Source organism: Ochotona princeps, chromosome 3 (genome assembly GCF_030435755.1).
Source record: "Ochotona princeps isolate mOchPri1 chromosome 3, mOchPri1.hap1, whole genome shotgun sequence".
In the NCBI taxonomy this organism is placed as follows: Eukaryota; Metazoa; Chordata; class Mammalia; order Lagomorpha; family Ochotonidae; genus Ochotona; species Ochotona princeps.
This window is the reverse complement of record NC_080834.1, coordinates 57,483,370-57,496,634: the sequence shown is the minus strand read 5'-3', so window position 1 is coordinate 57,496,634 and position 13,265 is coordinate 57,483,370.

Here is a 13,265-nt window from a genome sequence, read left to right as displayed (position 1 = left end):
TAATATGAGCAGAAATACATTTAATAATCAGATATAAGGAAATACTACAAAAGGCTTTCAGTTCAAGTAGCTTGCTATAATGACAGTATTGCCAAGACAAAATCTCAGGATTAAAAAATATTGAGTCAATTTTGTATTTGCCTAGTACATATAAGAAGTTTCAGCAAGGCTATATAAAACTCTGTGAAAACCCTATAGTGCATTAACTCAGCAAGGAGTATGATCTTTTCTATAGAATATGGATTTTTTTTTCAGTTGACATACAAATGTGATAAGCAGAAGTTTTATAAAATTAAATATTGAAAATACTACATGTGGTGTCTCTCTGATTTTAGGATGACATTATTCTAAATAAATGCTTTCTTTCCTAATCCCACTCAGTTAAGTCATGGTGAAATAAAAAAAAAACTACATGAAAGTCTATTTCACATTTTATTGTAATACATCATTTCATTTCTCTTTCTTTGTTGTTTTCCATTTTGATTCTTCATCCTTGTAGGAGGTCTTTGGTCAAGCAATGTGATTTTATTGTTAGTATTTCCATAGAACTGTGGAACACTTTGCTTTGTTTCCTCTGATCTCTGAATGCTCGCCCTGCGTTAGGAACCTGCCCTATTTATTTGGAGTCAATAATGCAACTGCATGAGTTGTGAGCACTATAATATTACCTTTGTGCATTAATTAATTGAATATGGTAATTTGGGCATGACTGCAAAGTCAAAGTAGCAGAAAATGAGAAATAAATGCAGTTTGTTTACCAGTGAGGGATCAATGAAACCAGGTTTTACTGTCTAAAATACTGAGCTGTTTAAATAGTATTTTACATGTTATTTGTAATTTGAATAAATATATGATGGCAATAGTATAATATTTTCATAATTAAAAATGGTGATACTACATTAATCCTAATATATCTAGCAAAATTGTGCGGTACTTTATCCATTCCCCTACCAAAGTACTGTTGAAAATGTTTCATTTTTTTAATCCAACACTTTATAGACATTAAGGTTGGATCATGAACATAAGCTACTTCACATTCGTATCTAAATATTCACACTTATTTTTTACTATATTTTTATTTTTCAGGAAGATGGAGGAGGGGAAGATAGAGAGGGAGAACCCATTTTTTTTTTTTTAATTCCTCAACTCCTTAAACGGTCTGAAACTAAACTGGGAACAGAGAACGCAATCCAGTTCTCCAAACTGCATTGCTTGAATCAGTTACTTGAGTCATTAATGTGGCCTCCTAGGATCTGGGTTTCACATTTGTGCTTTCAGCCAGGCTTAGCCCTGGCCATTGTGGCCATTTGGGAAGTGAATCAGCAGATGGAATATCCTTCCTTCCTTCTTCCCTGCCTCCCTCCCTTCCTTCCTCCCTTCGTTCCTTCCACGTTTTCGCAGTTATAGTTGTTCACAAAGTAGTGGAGAAATTTAATTTCCAACTATTTCATAACTAGAATGGAATCAGTGGTCCAAGCTGAAATCATTTTTGTAACAAGTAATTATATTCTGATATTGGATGTCTCACTTGAAATATCTGATAGAAAAATATAGCATTTTATAACAGATAGAACACAGCCAGCCATTTTATGTGGCTCAAGCATACTTTTTATTACAAAGGAAGGGGACTAAGAATTCTTTTTTTTTTTTTCCATTGGGTGAAATATATCTAAAGTAACTGAAAAGCTTTATACAGCATTAACATTTCAGAGCAAGTTTACCCCGATGTGATAAGTGAGGCTTCTTCGACTTAAGCAGTGATTCACAAAATGCAATGTACATCTGAATCATCTGGGGGTGCTTGTTAAGCATTCAGACACTTGGATCCTCCGCCAGATTCATTGAAGCATAATTTCTGGGGGAAATTTTTATGCAGATAAAATTAGATATTGTTCTGGTAAAGACATAGCCAGCTGAATGAAGCTAGCTAGCCTGTTAGAAACTGAGGATTCAAATTCCTTCTGTGTTCTTGAAATTCGTATTGAAAATCACAAAACTTAACAACATTAGCCCATTTTCTTCTCTATATAAAGTGAACTAACATTTGTCAAAAAGCTAGAAATTGCAAGACTAGGATGCAAATGAAGCTCTGTCTGGCTCTTAAATCTGTGTACTTTCTGCACAATATGGACATCACATACATTTTCAGAGCTTCCTCTATGAATTTGTGAATCACTTTAGTATATTTATATGAGTCATATAAAGAAAGAAAAATCTTGAGTGAAAATTTTCCTACATTTAAGTTGTTCTCACATTAACATTAAAGTATGTAAAATAATGACAGTGAAAATTTTACTTTGCTATGCAACAAACAGCTATAACTATCTATTTTAACTTTCTTAATGCATTTTAATAATTCTTTATTAGATGCATATTGCATATTTATATACATATATGTGTTTGTTTTCTTGAAATAGTGTTTTGCTTTCAGTCTTATACTAGCTTTACAAGCCTTGACTCTCAACCTCAAATCACTTTTCATTGACACACTCTAATTCAAATATGAATGGAAATGGCAAAATATAAGTATGAAGTTGAACTGTACTTTCATTTTTAAAAAATGTTGACATTGGGCCCTGCGCCATAACTTATGGGCTGAAGTCCTCACCTAGAATGAGCCAGGATTCCATATGAGCATCATTTTTAATCCCAGCTGACTACTTCCCAACCCAGCTCCTTGATTATGGCCTGGGAAAGCAGTTGAGGATGGTCCAACGTCTTGGGACTCTTCACCCATATGGGAGGCTCCTGGCTCCTGGCTTCAGACTGGTGTAGCTCTAGCAATTGTGGTCACTTGGGGATTGAATCAATGGGTGGAGGATCTTCCTCTCTGTCTCTCCTCCTCTCTCTATATCTGCCTTCCAATAAAAATAAATAAATCTTTAAAAATATGAAAACTTCTCATGTAACTTTTATCAGTGTTTCATAAATTGTTACTTCATTTATTTCAATGTCCTCTCTGTCACTCTAACCTTATCTACCTGATTTGCCCCTTCCTGTAGAAATTAAAACATATAATGCCATAAATAGTTGTAATTCATAATACCAAAATCAGATATCATACAACATGTTTATATACAATCTGAGTTGACCAACTGCCCTTTTACTCTCTCATGATATGCAGATTAAATACCTAGGACCCAATCATACATTGTGTTTTTTTAGGCACCCAAGTTTGGGGAAATGTTCTCATGTGTTCAAGCAGCACCTCTGTTATTTGGATCAATTTGTATACTTACTGTGTAAAAGTGTGTGTATTTGATGATTCACCATGATGGATTATGGAGTTTATCATTTCAGCAGAAGTTACACAAATATCTTTTTTTTTAAAATGATACACAGCAGGATTGCTGGAAGTATGTCAATAAAGGGAATGGCTGATGGTTCATACCTAACTGTTCCAGCACTCATTGCAAGCTGGATGTCATTTAGTCCTTAGTTTCAGTTATTCCTCTGATTCCAAGGTATATAACATGAGTTACTTTCTTAAATGATTCCATTATGGAGGAAATGGTAAATACATAGTGTGTCCTCCATTGCCTAGGAAAGCCTTCCTGAGCTTTTGCGAAACCAACTCTTAGAGAAGTTTAATTCTCTGCTGTTTTTCCCATCCTTTATATATGTAACTAATTGACATTACTGAATTTAACCTATATGTGTCCTCTATAAAAAAAAAAAAAAACCTCCAAGCAAACTGGTAACCAATGTCTAGAAGCTGCTTCATCGTGGATGCTTGCTAGCTAGTTCCTCAGTGTTTAATTATTATAAGTTAGAACCTATATATGCTTTCTCTTTGTATCTTTCATCTAGCTCTCCGTCACTTATCTACCCTCTTCTCTTCCATCTCTAGCTAGCTATCCCTCATTTTTGCATTTGCTTTCTATTGATTAAGTTAAATGTTATTGCACGGATTTTTACTTTAGTCAATGTATAAGAAACTATTTTAATCATATATTGAAAACAAAAAGAATATATTGAGTCTTTTTCTTTATTACTTTTGGTATTTCATGTTTTTCATACTTAAATATTTGATTTGGTGTAGAATGTGTATGGTACAATATAAACTTTAAAGTTTAAAAAAGACTGTCCAGTTGTCTCAATATAGCTTGTTAAAATATTTATCTTTTCTCCAATAATTAGATTGCACACTGAAGGTATATTATGTGAAGAAAAAAATATATATATATTAAATATATATGTATATATGTACATATACACACATTTGTACATATGTATACACAATATGTATGAAATAATTATGTCTTCATTTTATATATCATTTCATATACATTTGCATATGAGAAAATATTAATTCATGAAAATAAATGTATATTTATATATATTAAAATATGCATATATTTGCATATATACACATTTGTATTTATGTATATATGCACATATATGGAAATAATTTGTCACATCTTTTTAATGACAAATCAGCTTTAAATTTACAAAACAGAAAATATCTAATGGTGTGGAATTTCATTATACCCCATACCTAATAACACTATTATGACTATCTTATTTAAGTATAATGCATTTGTCAAAATATGAAAATTCTATAAATCAGATTCAGCTTCCTGATTTTTCAATCCAAACTTCCTATCCCTTCCAGAAGCTATCAATCATTTGTATATTCTCAGTTTAACACCCAGGAATACCAAATATCAGGAATAGCAAGAACTGAACAAAAATAACAATAAAAAAATCTACTTAAGAAAGAATCAAGAGTCCTAAACAATAAGCACAACTGATTTTCGTGGTTTTATAACTAATCATTTAAGTAAAAGTATGCATAATACCAGAGAGTAGTGTATTATCCATTAAGTTTCAACCTTGTACTTCATAGAGTAACATAATATTGCTTTTTAAAAACACTAACTTAAACCCATTAACTGTGTTTTGTTAATACAAATATTTTAGGTAAAAAGGATGTGATTTCTGATAGATAATATTTTTTCCATTTTTTTATTTGAAAGCATGAGAGAGATTGCCCATGTAATAGATGCCCCATCTATCACATGACTCTGCAAATGTCCACAGCAGCTGTGGCTGAGCCAGGACAAAACCAGGAAACAGGAACTTAAACTGGGTCTCCATTGTGGGTGGCAGGGACCCAAGCATTTGAGCCATCGCTTGTTGCTTTCACTATTGTGCATTAACAGGAAGCTTGAACTGATAAAAAGATAGCCAGCAATTGACCAAATGCACTTTAATATATGTTGGCATCTTAATTGCTGTGCCGAAAGCCTTTCCCAAAAATAGATCTTTTTTTTTTTTTTTTCATTTTATGACACAGTTCCATAGGCTCTGGGATTTCACCAACTCCTCCCCAAGCCTTCCTCCATATTGATTTTCTCCATATTATTACAGTAATACAGTTCATAACCAGTCATAATTCCATCAGTGCAGGCATGGACCATACAGAGACTTTAGCATCTTATTGTTAAGTTAAATTCAACAATTTCATTGGAAGACCATCCTTGTTCTGAAAGCAGAGCTGGCAGAATATTATTCCCTCCAATGAAAAGCCATAGCACAATTTCAACAACAGGAAGAAGCACAGAAATTTAAAACATCATGAAGTCAATGCTACTGAGTGACCAACATGTTAGAAACTGCAAGTTCTTAACCACATCCTGTAACTGCTTCATTGACATCTGAATTGTAGTTTATACAAAACCGGCTGCTATAAACCTTACAGTGGTTATAGGGTAATATTCAGCTGTCACATGTCTTTTTTTCTTCATATTTATTTTTAGCAGCTTATACTATTCAAGCATGATTTTTTACTGAACTTTGTGACATTTAGTATAGTCCAAACAGGCTTATAGCTCTAAAATGCCATATGTTAGCAACTGAAGAGCAGAACAGTTTTAGGAGGGGTGTGCAGAGAAATCTTCAATGTCTTAATGAGGAGTAACTGATCTTTGTGTCCTACCTAGTGAGGTATATGGAAGTCCAAGCGGACTGTTTCTTGTCTGTTCCATGCTTTGCTTATTGGACTTTCTCTGTCTATCTGATCTAATTTTGGGGGCTCCGGAGTGACCCTGATAGTCATTGCAAGAGAGGGGGGGAGCCAAACTTGGAGCTAATTCAGGATCGGAGAAGGCTCCTCTTCTGAGCCCCGAGAGTAACCTATTATTAGTATTGTTGTTGTTTAAAGTGGTGTTAATTTATTTGGAAGGCAGAACAACACAGATAGTGAAATAAGCAATGTAAAAGATCCTTTGTGTGCTGTTTGACTCAATGTTGGATAGCAACAGCCAGTTCTGAGCCAGGCTGACACCAGTGCCACATGTGTAAGGACTCGATCACTTGGTGGCAGTTCTGTGGCTTCCCAGGTTCATTAACAGGATATAAGATTAGAAGTAAACAAGGCAAGAGCTCTGAATTTCAAACGTTTCACCAAACATTTTGGAGTGAATATTTTTGTTGTGTTTTGTTTTTGTTTTATTGTTTTGGGTTTGTTTTTGTTTTTGTTTGTGTTTTTTTTTTATTTAGTTTGCTAGCATGGACATTTGTTTAACTGGGATGTAACAAAATCTTTATTTTTCCTAAATAGAATGTAGTGATTTTTACCAACATATTGGTAAATAAAGATGTAAAGATAACGGAAGTTAGGGGGAAATTCACTTATTGTAAGTAAAGATTCAAAAACAGTGTTTTACATCGCTTAAATCAGTCTTTTTAAAAACATATCTAAAAGTGATAAAAATAACAAAGTGGTGAAACTCTGGGCAGAGCTCTCAAATGGCTTTTTGCTTCTGCACACACAATGTGATTTCTTTTCAAGAAGGCTTCACTCATACTACCACCCCACAATTTCTGGGACCAGAACACATACATATTTGAACCTCATTGCACATGTTGAAATATTTATCACCCATGTTGCTGACTCCTCTGCAAACAGCCAACAACTTTCCAGAATAAAGGGAAGTTGGTGGGGCAGAGTCATTGGCAATGTGTGGAAATGCTCTGTTTCCTGAGAGGGATCGATTTAGATGAAATTGAAAGGGGGTTCCCAACCTGGAATAGGCAAGCCATATCCCACTAGTCAGTAAGAACTAGCTTCAACTCACCTTTTTTTTTCTTTTTTTTTTTTTTTTTCAAACTGCATATTTTATTTTTTATTGAAAAGGCATATATAGGGCCCGGCGGCGTGGCCTAGAGGCTGGAGTCCTCGCCTTGGGCACCCCGGGATCCCATGTGGGCGCCGGTTCTAGTCCTGGCAGCTCCTCTTTCCATCCAGGTCCCTGCTTGTGGCCTGGGAGAGCGGTCGAGGACGGCCCGGAAATTTGGGGCCCTGCACCCGCGCGGGAGACCCGGATGAAGTTCCTGGTTCCCAGCTTCGGATCGGCGCAGCACCAGCTGTTGCGGTCATTTGGGGAGTGAATCATCGGACAGAGGATCTTCCTCTCTGTCTCTCCTCCTCTCTGTATGTCTGACTTTGTAATAAAATACATAAATCTTAAAAGAAAAAAAGAAAAGAAAAGGCATATATACACAGAGAAGTAGACACAGAGAGAAAGGTCTTCCATTTGCTGATTCACTCCCCAAGCAGCCATAGGACCTCAGCTAAGGCGCACCTGAGCTAGGAGTCAGGGCTTTCCTCTGGGTCTTCCACGTGGATGCAAGTTCTCAATACTTTGCGTCATCCTCTACTGCCCTCTCAAGCCGCAAGCAGGGGGATGGATGGAAAGTGGAGTGGCCCGTACATGAACTGATGCCAACAATGAATCCTGGGCATGTAAGAGTAAGATTAACCACTAGGCATTAATCTGGGATTTATCTTAAGTAAACTCTAATTTAAAAAGTCACCAGTGACTGTAACAATAAATTTAAAAATAAATTGCAAAGTAGCTAAACAGTAACTGAGAATAGATTATTCTAAAACTCGATCAAGTAGAAAATCGGTTGTAGACTATTATTAAGCCATTGATATAGTCAAATTTTCCCCAATTTGAAAAAGACTATCTATTTTATTGTAAGCATATTTTAAAATTGGTTCCAACTGATACTAAATTGGTGTATTTGCAGATTATGCTTTTTGATAGTGTTTGTTAGTTAAGTATCATGTTAATAAAGGACAAAGTAGTCATCAAAGCTAGAAAATATAATCAATAAAAAGGTAGCGTTACCATGAAGCATTTTAAATTTCACCTTAATTTAAATAAATGATGTAAACTCCAAGAGGGAAGCAACAAGAAAAAAAGAAAAAGATTTGCAAATAAAACAGTTTAGAAAGCATATGAATCTAAGTGTATTGAAAGAGGAAATTGATGATCAAATCTGGGAATTAAAAACAGCTGTTTTGTTGAGGCCGATCATCGCTCTTTTAGCACACAATCACTCGTGTATTTATAGCAGGTTTTCATTGAAGAGAGTGAAATTATGATATTTCAATATAAACTCTAATCGCTACATCACAGTAGCTTCCTAAATTTAGGAAATCTTACTTTCTCTTTTCACTAATCATAGTATTCTTCATCCTCAATTGCATTGCTTCAAGAATATTAGAATAAATTATCTTACTTATAGCTATAACTTAATTATGTAAAAAGTGAAATCTGTACTAATTACCCTGTCTATAATGAGACAGGAATATGAAACTCAACAATACAATAAAACAGAGTAGGAATTAACAAATTTAATTAATATGATGAATGCGGGAAGAAGTTTCAGATACACAAAATGAAATACAAAGAATATTAAGGCAAAAAATTAAACAAGGACAAAACTTGTAAACTTTTATCATGATCTAATAATTTAAAATTTGATAGCTATAAGGAAATGTATTGATGAGAACAGCTTGTCCCTGTATTGATCATTTGATGAAAAGAAAGGAGGGTATCTGAAAGACATTTTGCCTTTATAATTTGAGCAGTTATTCACTATCAATAACTTGATTGCAATTTACACATAAAATGTAATGTAATACATAAATGAGGGCATGCTGTGTCAAAGTGTCTCATAATGTTTGAATGACAATATAACAGCAGTCAATCTGAGTCATGTTTTTTTCAGGCAAGAATTCCACATTAATCATATCTTTAAGAAAATCAAGAGAAAGAAATTATTGAAAATGTTCATTGAATACTATGTCACCAATATAACAACATAAATGTATGGTTTTATTTAGTTTTACTGTATAGGTAAATCCAAATATGAGAACATAAGCAGAAAAACTTTAGATACAAAATACAAAGAGTAAACCAAAAGCTATCCTCATACGAATTTATTTGGAAAATGATAGGAAATAGAAAATTTATTTAGTGTTCAGATGAAATATAAATTGTGAGGTTTTAAAAAAGTGTTAAAAATAAGGAATGATGCTGTCTATTGACATTTGTTATGCTTGTTAAAAATAAATATTAACCAATATTACTGTTAAAATATAATTCAGTTAAACATTGTGTTTTCAAATTCAATACTTAAAAAATAAAATAAAAATCTTAATTAAAACACCCAAAATTCATATCACTAATTAAGCTGATGAAGTATTGAAAATAAACCTTATACATAAAATTACCAGAATTTGAATTCCATGATATTTGACAATGACATCGATTATTAAAGATGATTATAATTACTGTCTCCTGTTTTGGAGCTCCTTATGTTATCTAATTCCAACCATTATAATTACTGCACTAATTATTGTTCCTTACCCTAATCTGTTAACTTGATTTGCAAACAATTTAACCTTATCAAATCTATCATTTCTTTTAGTCCATCTCTGAAAAAAGTACCAAACATTATTGAGCCATGTTACTTGATGCTCACATAATTTTAAGTAACCTGTGAGCTTTCATATTTATCCTTCAATATCCATACCCATTTTCTCTTTTCTCAAGTGTTCATTTTTATTCTTTTGTGTAACAATAGAAACAACCATAGTACACTGTTTCTATGGTCTCATTACTGAGCCTATAGAATATGTACACACTGTCTATACAAATATTGTTTTCTTCAAACAATGAGCTTTTATTCTAAACAAAGCCTACACCTTATTTTAGCCTCTTTTGTTTTAGCCTCATCAGATTGTAATATGATTTAGTTATATTTAAGCAACTTTTATTTTATAAATTTGATCATTTTTCTGCTCACTTTAGCACTAGATTTTCAGATGTCTGAGTATTGCTAAGTTGTATAACATAAACACCTTCATTAGCACCTGGTTAAAGTTATTTTCTAATTTTAAGTATACTTTTTTCAGGTTTTGTTTTTTTACATATGCTGTGGGTTTAGTGGTACATTCTACCTAATGTCAACAACTTTTTGAAACAGTTAAACCAAGTTGTCAAAATATATATATCTATATATGGGGGGCACTTAAACTGAGGAATTGCATTGTTGTGTATCAGAATAAACTTTAATGTTGACATCAGCATCCCAAGTGAGCTCTAGTTTGGGTACTGGCTGATCCACTTCTAATCCAGCTCCTTGCTAAAGTGCCTGGTAAATCAGCACATGAGTAAGCAAGACATTGTGTCCCTGCACCTACTTGCTACACTTGGAAGAAGCTCCTGGCTTATGTGTTTGGTCCAGCCCTGTCTACTGCAGCCAACTGGGAAGTAGCTGCTTTTCAAATAAATAAACACATTTCTTAAGGAAAAGCCATTCCAATTATAATATTTCCACAGATGGTCTATTTGAAGATGCTTAGAGGATCATGCCTGTGACCAGAAGCTGATTCTCCTGGGATTGCTTGTTAAAAAGCATGCTTTAAATCCTGTTTTTCTCTGTTTCTTGCCTAGTTGCACAATGTTATCTTCCCCCTAACTGTATTCTGCCATTGTCATTCATTCACATAATTACACAACCTGACAAATGGTATTTCCTGAGTTTAGATTTTAAAATGCTGGAATGAAGTACCAAAATAATTGCATAATTGAGGTTTCCCAAATTTATTTTGATAAAGTGACCAAAAATTGGGCCTGGCGCGATAGTGTAGCGGTTTAAATCCTTGCCTTGCACGCACCGGGATCCCATATAAGCGCTGGTTCTAATCCCCGGCGGCCCCACTTCCCATCCAGCTCCCTGCTTGTGGCCTGGGAAAGCAGTCGAGGACGGCCCAAAGCCTTGGGACCCTGCACCCATGTGGGAGACCCAGGGAAGAGTTCCTGGCTCCTGCCTCCTGGCTTCGGATTGACTCAGCTCCAAACGTTCCGGTAACTTAGGGAGTGAACCATCAGACGGAAGATTTTCCTGTCTCTCCTCCTCTCTGTATATCCACCTTTCTAATAAATACAAATAAATCTTAAAAAAAAAGTGACCAAAAATTACTAATACATATCCCAGGAAAAAAATATAAAAGTGTATTGAAGAATATGTGCATATGCATCACACAGACACACAAACCTCTACAATTAAATACAGTGCTTGCTGCATAGGAACATATGATTTTATTTTATGCTATTTTATTTAAAGATTTACATAATTTTATTGGAAAGGCAGATTTACAGAGAGAAGGAAAGAAAGATATTCTATCTGCTGGGTCACTTCCCAAATGGTCACAGTGGTTCTAGGTGAGCCAATCTGAAGCCAGAATCAGGGGCATGTTCTGGGTCTCCCCATAGGGATACAGGGTCCCAAGGCTTTGGGCCATTCTCCATTGACTTTCCAGGCCACAAGCAGGTAGCTGTATGAGATGTGGAGCAGGAAAGACACGATACATCATCCATATGGTATCCTTGCACTTACACAGAGCTATCACTCTGTGCCTAAAACTTGTCATTTTAATGCACAACAGAGCTGTGTACTAATTTATTTTTAAAGTATTAATAAATATATCTGTTTATATTTACACTTAAACACAGAAAAATGGAATCATACCTACCATATATACATATTGAATACATGGAGAAATAGATTTCAAAAAATTTGTTAAATTGACACTAAATATTGATATATCTTAATATTTATTAAAAACAAATCATCCTTATGTTAAAAGAACACATAAATAAACATGAAGAATTGATTTGATGTCAGGTATACACACACACAAATACATACATACATATGTCCCTAGGGGGTATGAAAATTCTCCTTTACTTTGACTTGAATCCTCCATCACTTTTAGCATATTGAGATCCTTTAGTTGATTTCTCTTCTCATTCACGTTTATTCTTGCACTTTAATAGCCCACAACATTTGGGTTTACAGGTGGGCAAGTATGTCACAGCCTTTGTGGAGCAAGCTTTTGCAACCTAGGTTAGAAGACTACACAAATTTCAGCAGATGGCTGTTTAGGCACATGCTACTAAAGCATGAGATCATGGTAAGTTTAATTAATTTTAAATCAATTAATAATATTCTCTTAGGAGTTTGTATTAAGACCTATTTTGAAAACTTTTCATACATTTCAGAATTTTTATGTGTTAGCTTAACTGATGGGCATTGTACAATCTTGGCAGAACATTTTATAGTTGAAGGGTTTCAGTCTTATAGAGGATGACATGGCAGATGGCAATGTAAAGAAACTACTCAAGTATTTGAGTGCTATGATTGCACAGCCATCTGTTGAGTGTTCTTTCTCTAGGGTTGTACACTTTAGAGTCTAAGAAGTATACCTACAGATTCATACTGCTCGAAGTTCAAGTAACATCTCTCTGTATGTATACAAATATATGTACTTCATGCTCTGTCCTAGTTTCAGTTTATGAAGACATCTTGCTGAATATGTTGTATTGATATATTTCAAGTCCCTTGTTCAATCTTTCTGCTGCATAACTGGACTGTAACTAACTGTACAGCTCAAATTATCTTTTAAAATTATTTTATTTATTTTTCTTATTGGAAAGTCAGATTTACAGAGAGAGGAAGAAAGAGAAAAAATGATCCTAGTCCTAAAAAAGAGGATACAAACTGGATTTCTATGAAAGGATTGTATTTATGAAAGGCATATATACATTTTTACATATACTTATATGTTTATGTGTATATGATGACATTAATAAGTATCCATGCTTAGTATATATGTGTATTTACATACATATGCATATATTTGTATATATATGTGTGTATGTATACTATGCATATTACCTTTATTCATGAAAGGGTTATTCAATAACAAGCATTGAGTATAAGAATGTTGTGCTGTCCTAGCATATACTGATTTTAATTGATTTGAGCTCATCACCAGAGTAGTATTAATTGAAGTTCTGAGAAGGGATGATTGGGTAGAAAGGTGTCACACGTTTGGAGCATTACCTAGTGTCTTCATGGTACTCAGTGAGAGTAAACTGGAGCAATATTTCAGATAA